This window comes from Coffea eugenioides, chromosome 11 (assembly GCF_003713205.1).
Source record: "Coffea eugenioides isolate CCC68of chromosome 11, Ceug_1.0, whole genome shotgun sequence".
Lineage (NCBI taxonomy): Eukaryota > Viridiplantae > Streptophyta > Magnoliopsida > Gentianales > Rubiaceae > Coffea > Coffea eugenioides.
Genome location: NC_040045.1, coordinates 30,261,757 through 30,282,772, shown reverse-complemented (window position 1 = coordinate 30,282,772; position 21,016 = coordinate 30,261,757). Strand labels below are relative to the sequence as shown.

At 36.7% G+C, this 21,016-nt stretch overlaps 1 long non-coding RNA gene across 2 annotated transcripts; it reads right to left on the bottom strand.

Moving 5' to 3' along the window:
• Window positions 1-8,326: 8,326 nt before the first annotated feature.
• LOC113754187 lies at window positions 8,327-20,802 on the bottom strand. 2 transcript variants are annotated; one of them, XR_003465143.1, is made up of 2 exons: window positions 20,456-20,802; window positions 8,327-8,560 (listed from the first exon to the last, which is right to left on the bottom strand). It is a non-coding gene; the product is annotated as an uncharacterized LOC113754187 (long non-coding RNA). The 2 variants fall into 2 exon arrangements; XR_003465144.1 differs by having other exon boundaries at window positions 8,327-8,557.
• Between the last annotated feature and the right edge of the window lie 214 nt (window positions 20,803-21,016).

Here is a 21,016-nt window from a genome sequence, read left to right as displayed (position 1 = left end):
AATTAAGAATATTATAGGTTTTTATTAAGGTTAATTTGCTCGAGGTCGTGGAACTCGACTCGTTGTGATAAACGAGTCGAGCTGAGACTTGAGATCTTGAGCAATGTACATTTCCGATGTGTCACTAAACTTTTGCAATCGTCGAGTTCTGGTCACTCAACTATTAAAAGTCTGGTTTTGGTCACTAAAATGTATAAAGTTAAGGTTCCAGGCCATTCTGTTAGATTTAGTCGTTAAGTTTGCTGATCCGTTTATCCGCACGATTTCCAAGACAAAAAAAAGGGTCAATTTAGGAAGTTCAACATGCATCTTCTTCTTCTTCTTATTGTGAAGCACCCGGCTTATGGATTCGATTAGTCCGACGGGTTCGACTCCATACCCAATCCGATTGTCCTCCACATCTTCAACAAAATCTCCAACATCAAAACCCTAATCCATTGCTGCTCCGTTTCCAAAAGGTTTAATTCACTGGTTCCTCAAGCTGACTCGCTCCTCCTCCGAGTTGACCGAGTCATCTCTACGATCGATTCTGACGACGACGATGGCGAAGCCTTCTTTCTCGCCTTCCTTCGATCCATCGTTAAATCCCTCCATAATTTCATTTCCATAAACAAGCATACCCATTTTGGCAGCCTGACTAGGACTCAGAACTCTCCCACTCAGATCCTCCGTGGGTTCGAGAACATCCGGAGTCTCTAAATCGAGCTCCACTCCGGCGACCTGAGGTTGGAAAAAGGCACCACGATGATGGGAGTTTAACATGCCTTTTCAACCTACTTGCAGGAAAATTTGCAGCTTGGTATACTTCTCTGGCTAAGTGTATCGTTGACAATTCAGCAAATTAATGGCCTCTCCGCACTTCTTATTTTCTATAAAGAAAGGAAACCTCAATCATCCTCCTTCTCAACAGCACTTTCCTCCATGGCATCCATCAATAAGAAAATAGTATTAGCATCAACCAGAATTCTTCAGAGATTTTAATGACCTTCGAATCCAGTGAAACTCTTTCATCAGCCGAAGAATCATAAAAAAGGGTTTGTTTGGCTATGGTTGGAATGCCGTAGTTTAGAATTACAGCAGCAAAGAAGAGATTCTTAGCAGAGCTTTTGGGTGGTTGACATACGAGGCACGGATGGAGAAGAAGAAGAAGATGCATGTTGAACTTCCTAAATTGACCCTTTCTTTTGTCTTGGAAATCGTGCGGATAAACGGATAAGGAAACTTAACGACTAAATCTAACAGAATGGCCTGGAGCCTTAACTTTATACATTTTAGTGGCCAAAACCAGACTTTTGATAATTGAGTTACCAAAACTCGACGGTTGCAAAAGTTTCGTGGTTATCCGGATAATTTGCTCGTAAATCTATCCATATTTTTAGTTTTGTAACTTTCAAATATGTTCATACTATTTATGCACGAATTTATATGAGTAATTTTCCCGAACACGTATTTTATGCTGAATTTTAATCATACTTTTGAGAAAAAAAAACTCGTCTAATATGTATACAGATAGCATCTCGTATTATATCTGTCCTGTATTTTATCAACTATGCTCTTAGTGCTGTAAGTAAAATGTGTTGGGACTTAAATGAACGATAAAATAAGTCTAGTTGGTATTAGAGATGAAAACGAGCCGAGTCGAGGTTGAGTAGTGCTATACTCAAACTCGACTGAATCTTGAACTCGATAGGTGATATTAGTACTTGAACTCGAGTTCAAACTCGTTTGAGCAACTAATTTATGGCTTGAGCTTGACTTGTGAGGAAATTGTTTAAGGTCGAACTTGATTCGATAAGGCTGGAGTACTTATTAAGCCAAATCGAGCCTTATCAAGCTTGAGTACTCACAGAAAGAACGAGTCTCCATGTGACAGCCCCACCTCCCCCTAAGGCGAACCAGAGGGTTCGGCGGGCCGCCTGCCCAGCTCTCGCCGGGACTCAGTCGTTCACTACAATCCTCAAATGAATTACAAGAATAAACCTCACATATTACAATATAAATCTCCCATATACATCAAATTCTCCAAAAATTACATGTCATAAGCGAAGCGGAAACAATTCCCCAAACTATACATAAAATGATTTCCAAATCCAAATTATACAAAACATAGGCCATCCAGTCACGTGCACAAGTACTACAAGTCCTTCCTTCGCCTTGAGCCCTGTGGAGGGGAATAAAATATTTTTGGGGTGAGCTAGAAGCTCAGCGAGTAACCAGAAAAATCAGTAACAAATATTTTCAAATGCATTTTCATTTCGATGATCATGATGATTCAGATCAAAATTCGTTTAGTGCTCTCGAGCCAGAAATCAGCACTTGAACACCCAACGCTCAAATGGATCATTTAACATTAACATTAACATTAAGAGGGAGCCCCTTCTTGAGCTCCAGATAAACATGAACATGAACCATAAACAGAGTGGAGACGTTGGTGTCCAGCACAAGACTTTCCCAGAACTCATTGAAGCCAAATCATGTCATGAACTCACATGCAAGCACGCATGATATGCAATCGAGTACATAATGCAAGAAACATTTCAAAAGTACTTTGGAAATAGTTTAGGGTCACTCACCTCCATGGCTCAGAAACCATCCATCATATATCATTGCCTTGCTCAAATCCAAGTCTTAGATCACAAACTCAATGCAAACAAGTCCCTTCAAAGTTCGGACAGCACTTCCCCTGAATTTGCTAACTTTTTCAGCCATCATGGCTTCATTATTTTGCTCATTCAAACCCAAAGGTACACACACAACAACAAGTTCATCCAATAGCCATTCAGCAAGCTCCAAGTAGTACTAGTACAAGTCAAGCTAGGGAAAAGTCCGAAAATGAAAGTTAAGCTCAAAACCAGAAAAATAGGTTTTGACATCATTTTGCGGTAATGGTACCAAAGGCGGTACGATTGTCGGATGAAGGTGCAAGACCCACCGTTTCGAAGCCAAGAGATAGGGCTACAATATTACAGAAGGTCACTCAACCCAGTTTCCAGTGTAACCAGGTCAAAAATGCAAGATACCATACCAGAATCACAAAAATAGATTCACAGAACGCATTCTAGCGGAAACATCATAACTCAGGATCTCCAAGTCCAAATCCAGAAATTCCAAAACCAGCTGAAAGCTAAGAAACAGGAATAAATTTCATCAGAAGACCTCAACAACCAATTCGGAAGCAATTCCAGCCAAAACAACCAATTACAGGCGCAATTCTTACATCGGGTAAAACCAGAACACAATAGTAATTTCGACTTTTCTCATTCTAAACTACTCCGATTGACCTGAAATTTTGTAGGCACCTCTAAAATATCATTCCCTACAACTTTTATGTTTTAAGCCAAGGCCAATTAGGCCTCTAACCATGAGATATAAAACCGGCCAGAATTGGGGATATAAAACCCTAACTTTCTCAAATTCCTTCCAAATCCAAAATTGGTTACAATTATCTATCATATACACCTACTAGAGTCATTAAACATCAATTCCCATCATCAAGGATAGCCACAACATCACATTCATATGAAACCAGAAAATTCATCAATAAATTGAAAACTTCACCAATTCATCTCAAACCAAGAAATAAACCACAAATTTCAGCACTTTAGCTACCACTAAGCACAACTTAAGCTTCATTAGGTGTAGGAGGAAGTTCAATCACCACTTACCTAGAACACAAGAGAGGGAGAGTTGTAGGACACCTTAGCTTCCTTGGACACTTCCACAAAAACACTTACTAGCACCAAATGGAGGGATTTTATGGAGTAGAAACAAATTTAAGCACTTGGTTTGGATGATTTGCACTAGATGGAGAGTTTTTCTTTGAAGAGTTTTTCTTTCTTCCTTGCTAGAGAGGGCCGGCCACAATGGTGAACAAATGGTGATTTTTGTGGTAATTTTGAGATATTTAATCAATGGGTCAATTAAGTCAAAAAAATGAATAGTTGTCATCCACTCTTCAAGTGACACTTGTCACTTCATTTAAAGCATTTCTATCCTTTTGTTTCCTCTCACATCAATCACATCACATCCTCTACTTATCTCTTAACACCCGGTAAAGTTCAACCAGTATCCGAAACTTAACCTTATTGGCCGAATTTTTCCGAACTTTTCGCACTAGTGGGTCCCACGTCCATTATATATTCTTAATTTTTCAAAAACTATCCAATACTAGAAAAATCATCTAAAAACTATAATTCCTCATAAAATCCACCAAGAAAATTTTTCTTAAGCCAGAAAATGCAGAAAACATGCCATTAAAGGGAAAAACCCTAGGAAAAAATATTAGGGGAAATACGGGTTCTCACACTCCAAGCTCAAGAATCTTGGAAAAACAATCAGTTAATAACATAGCCTGATTCAATATGAAATTTGTGAACTGATCCTAGAAAATCTCTTATCACCAAAAGAACAAGTTTCTAAACTCAAAAATCCTAGAAAAAAAATCTATCTATAACATAGCCTGATGCAATATAAAACTTTTGAATCGATCGTACAAAATCTCTTACATATATCTATAGGATTTAAGTTTGGGTTTGGGTTTAAGTATGGATCATATAAAATCAGACCCTACTCAAATGTATAATTCTTTTATAGGGTATGGCTCTGAGTAGGGTATGAATTTAAAAACTTAAATCCAAGCCCAAAATAAATATGGTGGATCTGGATTGGAACTGAATAATATCCGACTCATTGACATGTCTGATAAAAAATTTCTGTAGAACAATAAATTAGAAAGACACGCCTGGAAGCTGTGAGAAGTTCATTCCCAATGAATCCTCTACGGGGTTCGAATATATATCATTAAAAATTAACTATATATCTTCGGTTGAGGGTCTAGCTTCAAAAATCACATTGTTCATAGGTTAGGATATGCCCAAGCAGTATATAAGAATTCTCGGCATGGATCATAGGCAGACTAAATGGGAGAGTAGTGGAAGCTCAATTGCATTAACAGAAAGAATTTCTATAGAAAGAATCAAATAGCTTTTTATGCTATTTAGATGGAATCAAAAGAGGAAACCAAACAATAGTTATACCTTCCATTTGATCAGAGGGTTGGTACACCGGTGCAAGAGAAGAAGAACTCTTATGCTGAGATTCTGCATTATCCTTAGATGTTGAAGCAAATCGAAAGCACAGGCTATCTAATGTAGAAGCTACATTATGAGACAGTGTTCTATGTAGATTCTGATTATGGAGTTGAAGTTTGTCAACGCCTACTATATTACCACCGTGACTATGAGTGGCAAGTAGTTCAGAACCAGGCGTCCAAACACCTGTTTCAATGTGACCTAATTGTGTCTTAGTAATATAACGTTGCCGCTTTCTTTTTACTTTCTAATCTGTGCTACAACTGAAGAACCTGAGTTTTCAACCTACTTGGCTTGCTTTTTTAGATCATAGGATTCTCTACACAAAATGAATCACACACAAACAAAATAAACCCGCAGCCACTAAAAGTGCGATACTTTAATCTCCAACAGGACATGATATAATTACCACTATCAATTAAAAAGACTAAATCTTATATATACGGACGTTATATGCATTATCACTATTGGATTTATGATACATGTATAAAAGTTGAATTTCAAATTCAAATTTTGCACAACTATTATTTGTCCAAAACTAACAGTATACACATTATCAGTGTAAAAGAGATTAATCCAAAAAAATATGCAAACAAGCCTCACACTTCTAGCTTTCTTCACTCAACCAAAATGGCAAAACAAAAACTCACGTGCAAACCATAACCAAATGGAGGACGACGAAAATCACTAGAAAAGTTCCTTAGCCACTTTGTATATATGTACATGTCTCTGTGTGTGTGTATATATAATAAATAATTGAAAGTTCTATGTATGGCTAATGATGTGTACACTTGTCAATTATTTGAGTTCTATAATATGTCAAACATTTGTTGTTAACATTTACAATTTGTCGTTTAAGCATTAACATCCTACTTAATTATTGGAGGAATAAGCTTGTACACAGAGAGCCGTTGGTTCGTGCATGACTTTTCCTTAAGTTAATATTTGCCCCTTGCTTTATAAAATTATTTCTAGTAGCTGAAATTTGAAAAAGAAAAAACAAAGGTATGTTTGTTTGGTATTAGAGGATGAATAGAACGAATATGGCGAGACTTGAGTCAATTACGGGTGTCAGATACTTTTGAGAATCTCCTCTTTTTTGTTTTTCTGTTTTCAAAAACTAACATTTATTAAAATTTATTAATAATAGTATATCTTCATAGAATTGGGAGTACCATTCCAATAATAAATTGTGAATATAGGACATTTGAACATTGAGAAGCTTGTCATATATCCACAGATTTTGTGATTATAGTGACAATGTCTATGGATCAAAACATGGCTAGCGCAAGGGAGTGCCAAGGAAGGATGGAAGGGTTCAGTCATTATTTCCGATGGTATATTCATGTATCGATTGAAAAGGAATTGAAAGACAGAAGATAGTGGTAATGGGGGAAGTGCAACGTGAATTAATCAATTTTTTTAAAAGAATTTGAACTGCTAAGTGAATTGGAGGAAAATTTTATGTCGATCATGCCTAATAATTGTTTCTGAACCAATGAAAAAGTTCCATGAGAACATACAAGGGTTCTACTTGATTTTATATAACATGCCAAGTGGATTCCACTTAACATGTAAATTAGTAAATAAGGTCCTCATATATCCGCTTGGAACTTTTCTATTGTTCCTAGATCATGCCTAGTAGTTGTTTCGAGCAGATATAAAATTCCTCGTGAAGCAAATGATAAGTTTTTGGTTTACTATTCAACTCCAGTTCAAACATTTAATTGTAAAAGAGAAAAGAAAAATAGTAAATCAGTTCCAGAGTTTGGATTTTATTGGTTGTGGCCGGTTTGATAAACTCTATGAATCATCCAATATATTAACCACTAAGGTGCTAAAAATAGGAAAGAGATGCCAAAATAGTAGTTGAAAAAGCAGCCAGCTTGAAGTTATAGCGTGGACTAAGTAGAAGTTAATTGTCAAATGAGCATATGAATCAACTTGGCCATAGCAAACATATACAAAAGCTCTAAGAGCAACTATTAGTAGGAAATATTGATCTTTGACGGGCAAATTAAACTTTACCCTCCCGTGGTATAGCTAATTTTTACATAATTCCCTATAGTTTTAAAAACTATATATAATCCCTTATAATTTGGATTAAAGTGTCAAAGTGACGGAAATGATCATCCATAACGGAACCTATAAAAATGTCAAAATTATTTTTATTTAAAAACTAAAATAGCTGGAGTCACCAAAATATATAAATATAATATGCATGACACTCTAACCTCGTATGATTTTTATATTTTAGCATATAACCCTTTTATGGTTTAGTATTTTACCATATAACCCCCTTATGATTTTCAGTATATATACATAACCCCCTGTGGTTAATAAATAATTTTCAACTTTACACAGGGATATTTTTGATATTTCAGTTGACTCCATTATGGATTGTAAATTCCGTCATTTTGACACTTTAATCCAAACTATGATGGGACTATATATAGTTTTTAAAATCATAGGAGAGTTATGTAAAATAATAATAATAATAAATCACAGGGGAATAAAGCGTAATTTGCCCATCTTTGACACTAAAACTAATGATTCACTACACTCGTGGCATGAGTCTCTTCCAATTGTTATGTACCACTTTTGTATATATCTCATTTTTCAGTCATTTAAAGAAATATGGGCACATTTAATTTTAATCACTTTTCCAGTGATATATTGTCCCTTTTCAATGCCAACATTTTTTTTTAAAAAAAAAATTTCACAAACAATTATGAAAATTTGTTAAAAAGAGTAAATTGATTTGATTTTCACTTTTTTCTTGTCCATTGGACAACCATGTCATGTCCAGCTAATTTCTGACCTTACAAGATAATATCTTACAAGATAATTTCTGACCTTAAGATAATTTCTGACCTTACATGACCTTACAAGATATTATCTTGTAAGGTCAGAAATTAGTATTATATCTTGTAAGGTCATGTAAGGTCGGAAATTATCTTGTAAGATAATATCTTGTAAGATCAGAAATTAGCTGGACATGACCTTACAAGACATTGTAGAACCAAGAATCGAAAGTTGAATGTGACTTTTTTGTTTTTTCCTTTCAAAGCCAACTTCAGTGGGCTAATTTCTTAGAATATAGGTAAAAAAAAAAAAATTGTCCGCCAAATATAGTTCTTGTGACGGCCACACCTCCCCCTAGGGCGTACCCCAAGGTTCGGCGGGTCGCCTGCCCAACTCTCGCCGAGACTCACTCACTCACTACAATCCTCCAATGAAGTATAAGATAAATCTCAAATATTATATCCAATTCTCCAGAATTACATAGACTAGTACATCAAGTCGTACATACCACGAGTACCAGAAAATAAACCCTAGAAAAGCTGATAACTACAACCACCACGACAACTACATACATCTTGCTAGTCAACTTAAAACAAGTACAAGTTCACTCGTCTATAATCAAAACACTAAACACCTTCCCGAGCGATTCCCGCGTCGGCCCCCTGCTAAGGAAAACAAATGGAATGGGGTAAGCTATATGCTTAGTGAGTAATCACGGGGAAATGTAAACTCACATTCAAACAAACAAGTAATCAGGATATTTCACATCAATACAGAAAATTAACATCACAAGGGTAGGATACGGGTGGCTCCAAAGCCAGTTCAATTCCCCGAGCTTGAATGCCTGTTGACACTCCGTCAACCAAAATACTCATGGTCCGTAGACACCACTGAAACTTCCCCGTTCACCTTATCAATCCCCGCTGGCCAGTCAACAGCACACAGCAGCTCGAGCGAAATAAAGTAACTTAGCTTTCGTCAAAGCTTTAACAAGGAACTAAATCCCAAGTTTAGCATGGAACTATCTTCGACCAAGCCCCGGCTGGCTCGAATAGTTCGTCTAACCCTTGGAACCGGGCTGGAACCAAGCCCTGAGATATCCGATCTCTCAATAGATGGTATCTCTCAACAAGTGCACAACAAGATACTTACCCCAAATAGCACACAACAAATGGGGTTTAATTCAAGTCACGAGATCACCCCTATCAGCACACAGCAAAAGGGTGATACTCAAGTCATGTAATTCCCCTCCTCAGCACACAGCAAGAGGGTGATACTCAACATAAAGCATGTATTCTCACATAGGAAATCAAAACAAAGGATGGGCTTAGGTCGAGTGAGATAAAGTACACCCTCGCCTGCGTACCCATTTAACATGTACAAAGCACTTTAACAATTTCACATCAATAACCACCCAATTACTCACTTGATACAACTTGGCACGAAAAATGATACAATTCACGGAGCTTGACCGTCACCGTCAAAAGCCTCAAGATCTGTATGGGCAGATTATATACACACATGAGTGAAACGGCCATACAACAGCAATTTATAACTGAAACGATCGAATACAGTTGAAAACGGTCAAAATAATCAAAACGGTTACACGATCTTGTCCATAACGGGAGCTAGGGTTATCGGATCAAAATGTACTAGATAGTGTCTCGAACCTTAGACAAAAGGTTACAACTTCCATGAAGATAACTCAATCCATTTTTCAGTGTATCCAAGTTAAATTTGCAACATATAAAACTAGGACTCCGAATACTAGTTTATCTTTCTCGTGAAAATTCGGCGGCATGCCCCTTGTGTTTACCCATTTTCCAGCCATTTATGGCTTCAATATTTTACTCAATCCAATCCAAAGTTATACATATCATAGATTCAAGTAATAGCCGTTCCATAGGCTCATAACAACATAAGAACAAAAATCAAAGTGATAACAAGTGTGGAAATGTAACCTAGCAAAAGACAGATTTGACGTGTGGTTGCGGAAAGAACACATTCGAGGCTACGCTTATCGGATTGAGGCGCAAATTATACCGTTTCGAAGCTAAGACACAGGGCTACAATTTTCATGAAGCTCACTTAGTCCCGTTTCCAATTCAACCTAGTCAAATCCCCAATTTACAGAACCAAAATCCAACTAGTCGGCTAATAAACCGCACTACCTTTAAATGACTATATCTCAGGTTACCAAGGTCCGATTAAGGTGTTCTTGGAGGCGTTTAAAAGCTAAGAATAAATACTAAAACTTTTATGTTTTGCCAACAGGCTAAATCCCCACGGATTATAGTGAATAAACACAACCAAATAGACTAAACTGTCCACGCGGAACTCTGGAATGTAACCTAGAACAGCGAGGGTATTTTCATCTTTTTACAAGTTACATAGCTCCGATTGGGCTGAAATTTTGTAGGAACCTATAAAATACCATTCCATACAACTTTCATGTTTTAGGCCAAACCTGATTCGGCCTCTAACTATGAGTACTAAAACCGGGCAGAATGTAAACTTAAAATTCCAGAAATCTGGAATTTTTGGGATTTCATGACAATCTATTTATTTCCTTGCTTCCAACACTACCAAAGCCCCTTATATAATCTTATATACAACATATACCCACTATACAACAAGTCTAGGCAGAAATTTATTAAACCCTAACTTGCATATATCATCCAAAATCATCACAACAACTTGCATATCTTGTAATCAAGCCAAAACATGAACTAGATAACATCTTAAATCAAAATTTAAAAGAACAAGAACCATGATCAGATCTTATACCTCAAAGACAAAGCTTGGAAGAGTGATACTCCACCTCCTTTGGAAATTTTTAGTTCCCCTAGCTTCCCAACTCCACAACTCACTCTTTAATCGGTTTAGTTTTCTTTCTTCTCACTTGGATGGCTAGATTTCAAGAGGAATTGATGAACTCTCCCTTGGGTTTTTCTTCCTCTCTCTCTCAGCCAAGAAGTAGAAAAAATGAAGAAGAAAGGCTGCCCAAGGTGATAAGAAGGTAAGACAAATTGTCTTGGTCAAGAGACCCTTAATGGTGTGACACTTGTCACTACCAATACCAAGCAAAATTTTCTTTTTCTTTCTTGCATTTTCAGCCCCAAAATTCGGTCAAGGCTAGCTGGAAATTAAGGAGATATTTTGCTCAAATATTAATGAGTTCATGTGGTAAGAAAGTGGTGGTCAAGTGGTGCGTTCAATCGGTAGTGCGCGGTACTCGTCGGTTCGCGCCGTTTTTTCTTAAAAACACATGTACTAGGGTTTTTACTTCCTATTTGCTACCCTTGTATCATTGCTCCTAATCACATATTATTTCTCATTTAAAAGTCACTTTTAATCACCAAATTTGATCCTTGCTCCGTACCGAAAAATCATCCGGCAAAAAAATCGCGAAAACCCTAAATTGCTCCAATCTTGAAAACAAAAAGTGAAACCCTACTTTCTAGGTTCATTTGCACTTATTATGGGGTGCTTGAGTAGTAGGGCCATAAAAAATGAATAATTTCCAAATAAAAGGAATTTTAAGAAAAATGTGATGAATTTTATAATTCCATAGAATAAAATTAGGGTTTTGAGTTAAATATGAGGGATTTAAACATAGTCACAAGTAAACTAGGGTTTTTGATTAAAATTTTAGGGTTTCTAGTCTTTTAAAACAAAATAAGGTTTTAAATCAAACCCAAAGAAATAACTTTAGTATCTTCCCTGAAACAAAATAATGTTTTAAAATAAAATGAACTAAAGAAACCGTAAAACAATAGCATCTTAAAAGTTGGGGTGTCACAGTAGTTTAGTCTATTTGGTTGTGTTTATTCACTATAATCCGTGGGGATTTAGCCTGTTGACAAAACATAAAAGTTTTAGTATTCTGTCTTAGCTTTTAAACGCCTCCAAGAACACCTTAATCGGACCTTGGTAACCTGAGATATAGTCATTTAAAAGTAGTGCGGTTTATTAGCCGACTAGTTGGATTTTGGTTCTGTAAATTGGGGATTTGACTAGGTTGAATTGGAAACGGGACTAAGTGAGCTTCATGAAAATTGTAGCCCTGTGTCTTAGCTTCGAAACGGTATAAGTTGCGCCTCAATCCGATAAGCGTAGCCTCGAATGTGTTCTTTCCGCAACCACAAGTCAAATCTGTCTTTTGCTAGGTTACATTTCCGCACTTGTTATCACTTTGATTTTTGTTCTTATGTTGTTATGAGCCTATGGAACGGCTATTACTTGAATCTATGATATGTATAACTTTGGGTTGGATTGAGTAAAATATTGAAGCCATAAATGGCTGAAAAATGGGTAAACACAAGGGGCATGCCGCCGAATTTTCACGAGAAAGATAAACTAGTCTTCGGCGTCCTAGTTTTATATGTTGCAAATTTAACTTGGATACACTGAAAAATGGATTGAGTTATCTTCATGGAAGTTGTAACCTTTTGTCTAAGGTTCGAGACACTATCTAGTACATTTTGATCCGATAACCCTAGCTTCCGTTATGGACAAGATCGTGTAACCGTTTTGATTATTTTGACCGTTTTCAACTGTATTTGATCGTTTCAGTTATAAATTGCTGTTGTATGGCCGTTTCACTCATGTGTGTATATAATCTGCCCATACAAATCTTGAGGCTTTTGACGGTGACGGTCAAGCTCCGTGAATTGTATCATTTTTCGTGCCAAGTTGTATCAAGTGAGTAATTGGGTGGTTATTGATGTGAAATTGTTAAAGTGCTTTGTACATGTTAAATGGGTACGCAGGCGAGGGTGTACTTTATCTCACTCGACCTAAGCCCATCCTTTGTTTTGATTTCCTATGTGAGAATACATGCTTTATGTTGAGTATCACCCTCTTGCTGTGTGCTGAGGAGGGGAATTACATGACTTGAGTATCACCCTTTTGCTGTGTGCTGATAGGGGTGATCTCGTGACTTGAATTAAACCCCATTTGTTGTGTGCTATTTGGGGTAAGTATCTTGTTGTGCACTTGTTGAGAGATACCATCTATTGAGAGATCGGATATCTCAGGGCTTGGTTCCAGCCCGGTTCCAAGGGTTAGACGAACTATTCGAGCCAGCCGGGGCTTGGTCGAAGATAGTTCCATGCTAAACTTGGGATTTAGTTCCTTGTTAAAGCTTTGACGAAAGCTAAGTTACTTTATTTCGCTCGAGCTGCTGTGTGCTGTTGACTGGCCAGCGGGGATTGATAAGGTGAACGGGGAAGTTTCAGTGGTGTCTACGGACCATGAGTATTTTGGTTGACGGAGTGTCAACAGGCATTCAAGCTCGGGGAATTGAACTGGCTTTGGAGCCACCCGTATCCTACCCTTGTGATGTTAATTTTCTGTATTGATGTGAAATATCCTAATTACTTGTTTGTTTGAATGTGAGTTTACATTTCCCCCTGATTACTCACTAAGCATATAGCTTACCCCATTCCATTTGTTTTCCTTAGCAGGGGGCCGACGCGGGGATCGTTCGGGAAGGTGTTTAGTGTTTTGATTATAGACGAGTGAACTTGTACTTGTTTTAAGTTGACTAGCAAGATGTATGTAGTTGTCGTGGTGGTTGTAGTTATCAGCTTTTCTAGGGTTTATTTTCTGGTACTCATGGTATGTACAACTTGATGTACTAGTTTATGTAATTCTGGAGAATTGGATGTAATATTTGAGATTTATCTTATACTTCATTGGAGGACTGTAGTGAGTGAGTGAGTCCCGGCGAGAGTTGGGCAGGCGACCCGCCGAACCTTGGGGTACGCCCTAGGGGGAGGTGGGGCCGTCACAGTTCTGACATTCTCTTGGTACAAAACTATAGCTACTGTACCTAATCAATACAGTAGCAAATATATTTTTTTTAAAGTGTCAGGCTATCATGCTGATTGTGCACGGGAGCCCACGGGTGATTTTTTTTTTTCAAACCATCTACCGTGCACAATCAACATGATAGCAGGCAGCAGACAATTTATTTTTAAAAGTGTCAGGCTACCCTGTAGCGAAATTGATGATTCGGTTGTATATATTATTAGGGGTGGCAATTCTTGACACGACTCGAAAATACGACACGAATCTAACACGAAATTAATGGGTTTGGGAAGTTCAGGTCAGAATTGGGTCGAACCCAATGAACCTGAAAAGAAAACAGGTCGATTTCGGGTCAACCCTTGGTAACCTGATATGACCCGATATGACCCGTTTACAAATTAAAAATAATTTAATACACATAAAAATTATTTGATCTAACTAAACTAAATCATTCTTTTTTTTCAAAGGCATTAAATCATTAATTACTTAATCCTAAATGAATTTATTTAACTTGTGTAAAGTTGAAATTATTATATTTAGACAAATAATATATTATATTATTTTTTACTTTTATGCTATTTTAATTTATTTTATATTTGGTTTGGAATAAAACACTTTTACGGTGTTTAATTTATTTTAGATTTGGTTTGAAATTATTTATTTAAATTTTTATTACTTGATGATGTAATTAATTTTGTAAGAAATTGATTTTATTAGAAATTACAGTGATAAATTAATAAATTAAAATTAAGTTTCGAGTCATTTCGGGTTGACCCGTCAACCTGAAATTTTCAGATTCGTGTCAAGCATCCTGACCCGTTTCGGATTGGCAGGTCAAGTTCGGGTCAGCGGGTTTTTTGTTATACTTGGACCTCAACCCGACTCGCCAACCCGAAGCCGACCTGATTGCCACCCCTACATATTATGCTACTCGGTAAAATTTTTCAATCATTTCCTCCAAATAAAGAAAAAGGAAAAAAACATTCAATCAATTAAATTGTTCTCCACTCACGGGACGTGGTCATTATTGACGGTTGGCTTGGGCGTTTAACGTCATTAATAACTTCGTTGAAGGTGGCCCCTACTGCTCTCCCTTCCCTGAACGTGGTCTTGCTTTGGGCATCTACCGTCATTAAGGAACTTGTCTTTCCTACACTCAAATCTTCTTTTTTTTTTTTTTATAACCCGGAACATGTCTCGATTCAAATTCTTAGAATCCGAGCCGACACACCAAATCGAAAGAGTGTGTCACGGTCCCACGCAGCGACCCCAGACGAGTTATAGGGGTTCAAGTCCATGATAAGAAATCTTTTCTTTACCTAGTTAAAGAATGAAATTATATGATTCTAAGTTGAGAAACGACAGACCCAGACCTCACAAATTAAGTCCTATCCAGTTGAACTCCATTCATGTAATTCCTATGATTATTAGTGTTACTCCTTGAATGTAAATTTGAATTTGTCAACTAGTAGAACTAAGTTGATGATTGTACAAAAACTGTATGAATTTAGTAATAAGAATTATAGGAATCTATTTGAACTGGATAGAATTTAACTTTTAAAACTCCTAGTCTACTGAAAGTTAATCAAATTCTCTCTCTTGTTCTCTCTCATAGTCTACAACATCTTAACCATTTTTATTAGTATTTTTCCTCATAAAAATTCAAAAATCCTCATGAAATTAAAGAATACCTCCAGAATCCAAATATTTTGCCAAACAAAATCCAAGAAAAAAACCTTGATCAGAAAATTCAAATAAAATTTATAATGTCCGGATAGGTCATAATTTGTTGCTAAATTTATAATTATTCTCCCCTTGATTTTAGCCAAATATTATTTTAATTGTCGGATTCTACTTTTATTTGGTATTTTGTGCTTATTTCAGGAATGGGAATGAAAAGTGCTTAAATGAAGATTTTATAGTGAAAAACATCTGATGGTTGCACGGGGGCGTGCCTAAGTTCACCGCTCAAAGCCGAAAAGTCGGGATTGATACTGGGCAATCTCCAAATCTGAATCAATTTCCTAATTTGATAGCTATCAGGACCTTCCTGATTTCACGAGATCATTCTCAAGTGATTGGGAGAGTTTTTAGGAAATTAAATTGTAATAGGAAACTCCTTAAGAATCTGATTGGTACTAGGAAACCAATCATTTGAAAAGTCAGCAAGTAGAATCCGTGGGAGAGACCCATCTGTGGCAACATAGGAATTTCTTGTCTTTTCTTTCCTTTGCACGGATTGAGGAGGAGCAAAAAGCCGGATCCCGCGTGATTAAGAGTCGGCCAGCAACAAATTCGGGGAGTCTTGGTTTTCTTAGGAAGCTACAAAATAGGAATTGAGGGGACGGCAGCCGCGGGGGGCTCTCTTCTCCTCTGAGTAGTTTCTTTCTATTGTCAAACATTGACGCAATTTCCTTTAATGGAATTGCATGAGTTACTCTCAATGGAGAGTAACTAATCTTGTTTTCTAGTCAAGGGGACAACTGAAGATTTGGTTCGACAAATACTATATGTCACGCCCCATTTTTTTGAAAAAAAATAAAAATTAAATGTTTTAGAAAACATGAATTTTTTATTTATTTGATTAAAAAATGAGTTTTTGATTTTTGATGAAAATGAATGAGGAAAAATGAAAAGGGGCCTAAATGGGGTTTAAAAGTGCGACGATTTGGGCCCAAATTATAGTTTAAAAAGGGTTTTTGAAAAAAAATCGGAGTCACCACTTGGTATTGAGTTAAGGTGTACCAAGTCACCTAAAAATGAATTTTTCAAAGAAAAAAGTAGAAAACCCTTTTTAAAGACTCCTAGTCGACGAAAATCAAAGAAAAAGGTTCGGGAGTCACATTTGAAGAAAGGGAAGGCAAGGATAAAAATTCGAGACACCCTTTCGACCTAGCCAAGGCTAGTTACGTGATTTAGCCAAAGATTTTCTTATTTTTATCATATTTGGATGTACTATATGAATGCAAACTCTAGACCTAAGAGGGTATCGGAGGGTCAAAATATCTCTTCAAAGCTTAATTGATGCCAATCACATTAATTGTGATGCCCAATAAGGATTCTTTGAAGAGGTCACGCATAATGCAAAAATATGAGACTCTAAGAAAAGAAAAGGAATAAAATAATTATATAAATACAAATATACATGACCTAAAGGAATGCATCATGTCGGGTACGGGGAACTAATGTTCGTGACTCAATTTTCCCTTTAATAGAGGGAATACGAACATGCTAAGGTTAGAGAGCCAAAATCGTCCATATCTCATACTCAAGGGGTAATTTCCCTATCTAATCAAGCAAACGTACTACCCTAATTCTAATTTTCCCTATATGAAATGCAAATCTAATGTCATGTCTCATGCATAGGATTATATAAAGGAAAATATAAAATAGGGGATATGGATATAAGAGGGAATATGGGATAAGGGATGTGTGTGTAAAGGGAATATGGGAAAAATTACGTATATATAAAGGGAAGTATGGGATAAAGGTTATATTATAAAGGGAACATGGAAAAAAAATGATAAAAGACCCTAGAAAATGAAAAATATGAAATGAAATGATTTTATCACACAATCATGAACTAACGCTCGAAGGGCTCCTAAGGGTCTAGCGTTGGACTAGCCTATATTTCTACTTCCTCACTAGCGTTGGACTACTGAAAAATCGAACAAGGAAACCACAACTAGCGTTGAACTAGTATAGCATCGGGAAATGAATCACTACTAGCGTTGGACTAGTGTGATATTACATCATACATTAATTATAACTAAACCAATAATATAAAACAAGTAAACACATAATATCACATAAACATATAACACATAATCATGATATCTAGATGTGAGACCCTAAGAAAGCGGATAACACGTAACACATAAGCATGCAAGACATACTAGGCAAATAAAGCAAACAAGCCCTAACTATTACATTGGGGAGGGCCCTACTACAATCTAAAAAGGGAAATAAAATAAATAATTAAAAGAAATACCTAACTATTACAATTGTGGCATTTAATTGCCTTCCCAAATAATTACAAATTAAAATTAAATAAATATTAAAAAAATTGGAATAAATAAAGCATTAAAGAAATGAAATAAAACATTCAAAAGGCATGTAATTAAACACATAATGTCACATAAGTGCACATAGGGTCAAGTAAATTAGAAATAAGGGATAGAGTGTACCTCCCTTGAGTTGGGACCTTAATGACACGAATTTATCATTTATCCTCCAAAATAGCAAAAAGGGTCAAGGCACCACTTTAATTAACAATAAATGAAATGAAAACTAAACACGAAATGAAATTTAAACACAAAATGGAATCACTTAAGGTATTCACATAAAATAAACCATTCAAGTATTAAAGCAAACAAAGTCCTAAGTAGAAAGTTTTAAAAGTTAAAAATGAAATACTAAAATTGATGGCTTAAGATGAGACTTATCAAAATCAAATGCTAAAATTCACGAAAATAAATCAAAAATCACTTGTGGCAATTAAACAACAAAATACTCAAAAATTTCACTAAAACCCAAATCAAAATAATAAATCCCTCAAAAATTATTAAACCTCAAAATTTCATTCTAAAATCCACTAAAAAATTTATCCAAACGGTATGTTAAAATGTACTAAAGGAAAATTGGAATTCAAAAAGACAAGGTTGATCAAATTTCGAATTATTTGGGTCATGATAACAGCACTTTAAGACAACAGGGAGCAAAGTGCAATTCTTGGAAGGTTTTCATGCAACATGCATGCAAATGCTACGAAGGAAACAAGTTTCTGCAACAAAAAACTTTCAACAACTCATGAAGCTTTCGGCAATGTTCTGCTGCATATCTGCAGCATCAAACCACGCGAATGAATTGCCCAAAAAATGCACAAAAACTCATTTTTTATCAACCTAACTCACACACACGTCTCCACTCATCCATCAACTGAGAAGATCCAGGCCAGGAAAGCGAGGAAACACAAGAAATGCAACAAAACACTTAGCAGCTTTTCGCACCGAGAGTCTCCAGAAATAATCCAAGTACAAACCGAAAGGACATGAAATCCAAGCCAAATTTGTGCAGCTGATGCCTTTTTTATTTCGAAAACTAACGTCCAAGATACACAAGACAGAAAAAAGGCAAGAGAATCATCAAAGAGCAAACATGATAAAGCTGTGGAACAAGCTCAGCAAACCAGCGGCCAAAAGGTTTGACAGTTCATGCATCTTCTTAGCAGGAACTTCCTTTTCTTTCGCTGGTTTCTTGAGCTACAATTTCTGGGTTTTTGAATGCAATCATTTCCATCTAAACATTGCTAACGACTCAACCAACAACAGCTTGGGCCAAAGTAACAAATTCACCAAGCATTCTCTCCACTTTGTGACCCCAAAAACTGAAAATTTCATAGAAGAAAAAAAAGGCATGCGAAATCTGGAAATTTCTGCAACTTTCAACCATGGCATTCTTCCATTTCATCACGCAAACAAGTCCAACGAATATCAAAATTTTGGGTCAAAACAAACGAACGATACAAGTCTCAATCATCATCTAAACCAAATACTATGTTTTGTTGCAGGATTAAAGCAGAAAACCTGGGTTGACCGACAGTAAAAGAAAGAGAAAAAAATGCAGCAGTTTTAACAAGAAATCCAATCCCAAGTACTTGTCAAATTCCTAAACCCATCACCAAGATGTGGTGCTAAACATCTAAAAGGAAAAATCTGAATTGAGGGACTTGCAGGAACCCAGATTCATTCATTGGTTTCAAGTTCTGGGTTTTCATGTCAAAATCAAACAAGCACCAAACTCTCAAGACAAAACAACAATCAAACCCAAATCTTGTACTTTGCCCGCCTTAGAATTCGTCAGACCCAAATTACACACACAAACGAGAACCAAAATGCAACCTTTAGTTTATTAACTATACATACTTCATATACACAAGAAGTGAGATGATTGCATATGCTGATTACTAAACACAAGAGATGTTCATGACTTCTAAATTGGATTCACAGTTTCGGATACTCGTTAAATGGACAAAGAAGCCGACACCAAGCCTATCAATTAGCGCAACAACATCACAAAGTATAATCACAGTCATTGTCAACCACAGTCATGATCATTCATTCGAAAAAAATGCAGCCTAGACGAAGCTTTTTCTGCTGCAATTTTCTGAGTTCTTTCTTCCGCAACTTCATCATTCGACTGGGATGTCTATGCGAAATAAATCAAACCAAGCCCACTGATTCATTTAACCAAACCCAAATGCTATAATCTCAAACCCACATTGTTAACTTCACCCAAAATACGATTGCCCATTCCCAGCAGATTCAATGGTGCAACTGAACATGAAAGCGCAGCAAAGACAGAAAGAAAGAATCTTGCGCTAGACATGTACATGGAAAACCAGTCAAACAACAAACAAATCACGAAATTCAAGCAACCCAAGAGCTCAAGCAACCCAAAAAGAAAAATGCCCCCTTCGACATGGCTGTAACTCTGGATAAACAAACAGAGGAGATTTGGATATAAAAAAAACAAAAGAAACTGGTTCTGCCTTTTGAAAGCAAAGGACCGGACCTGGAGATTAACAACTGTGTAGCCATGACATCAAGATCTAACCTCTAACCATGTCTAATGCTCTTTTAATATATCTTTTAGCCATTAATACACAGATCTTTGAATCAAAAGAGATCAGGAAAAGGAGCTAACAGATAAAATATGAGTTGGCTAGATCAAGATGCATTTGTTACCTCCTGAGTCTTCTCTCTCGGCTTGTTCCAGAGTCTTCCTCCCCAAGCTCTCCTTTTTCTCAGCTTTTCCGTTTCTCAGCCCGTAGCTCTCTGTTTCCTTTCCCGCCGCCACTCTCAACTGCTCTCTTTCCTTCCCAAGTTCTTATCATGTTCCGCCCGTAACCTTTCTTGCTCTCCACACCTTTCTCTTCCTCCCTCGTTTCTTTCTTTTCCAGCTTGGCCGCTCTCTCTCTCCCGCTTAGGTTCTCTCTCAGAAACCCCCCCGTCACTTTTCCTTCCTTCGTTCTCTCTTTCTTCTCAGTTTCGTCCCTCAGCCACCACTCCTCTTACTTCTCCAAAAATTTTTAGCCGTCACACACTATCCCCTCTTCTAAAACCCTTAGTTTTCTATTTATACCAGATTCAAACCCTTAAAACTTCATCTCGATGGTTCATAAACAATCTCAGCTCACCGCCTCTCTCTTAGCCCTTGATTTTGTTTCATTTCTAGATTCTTCTTGGTTGTTAGATGGAAGCCAAGTAGAATGAGGTTAGCATGATCCAACGGTGAAGGAAAATCAA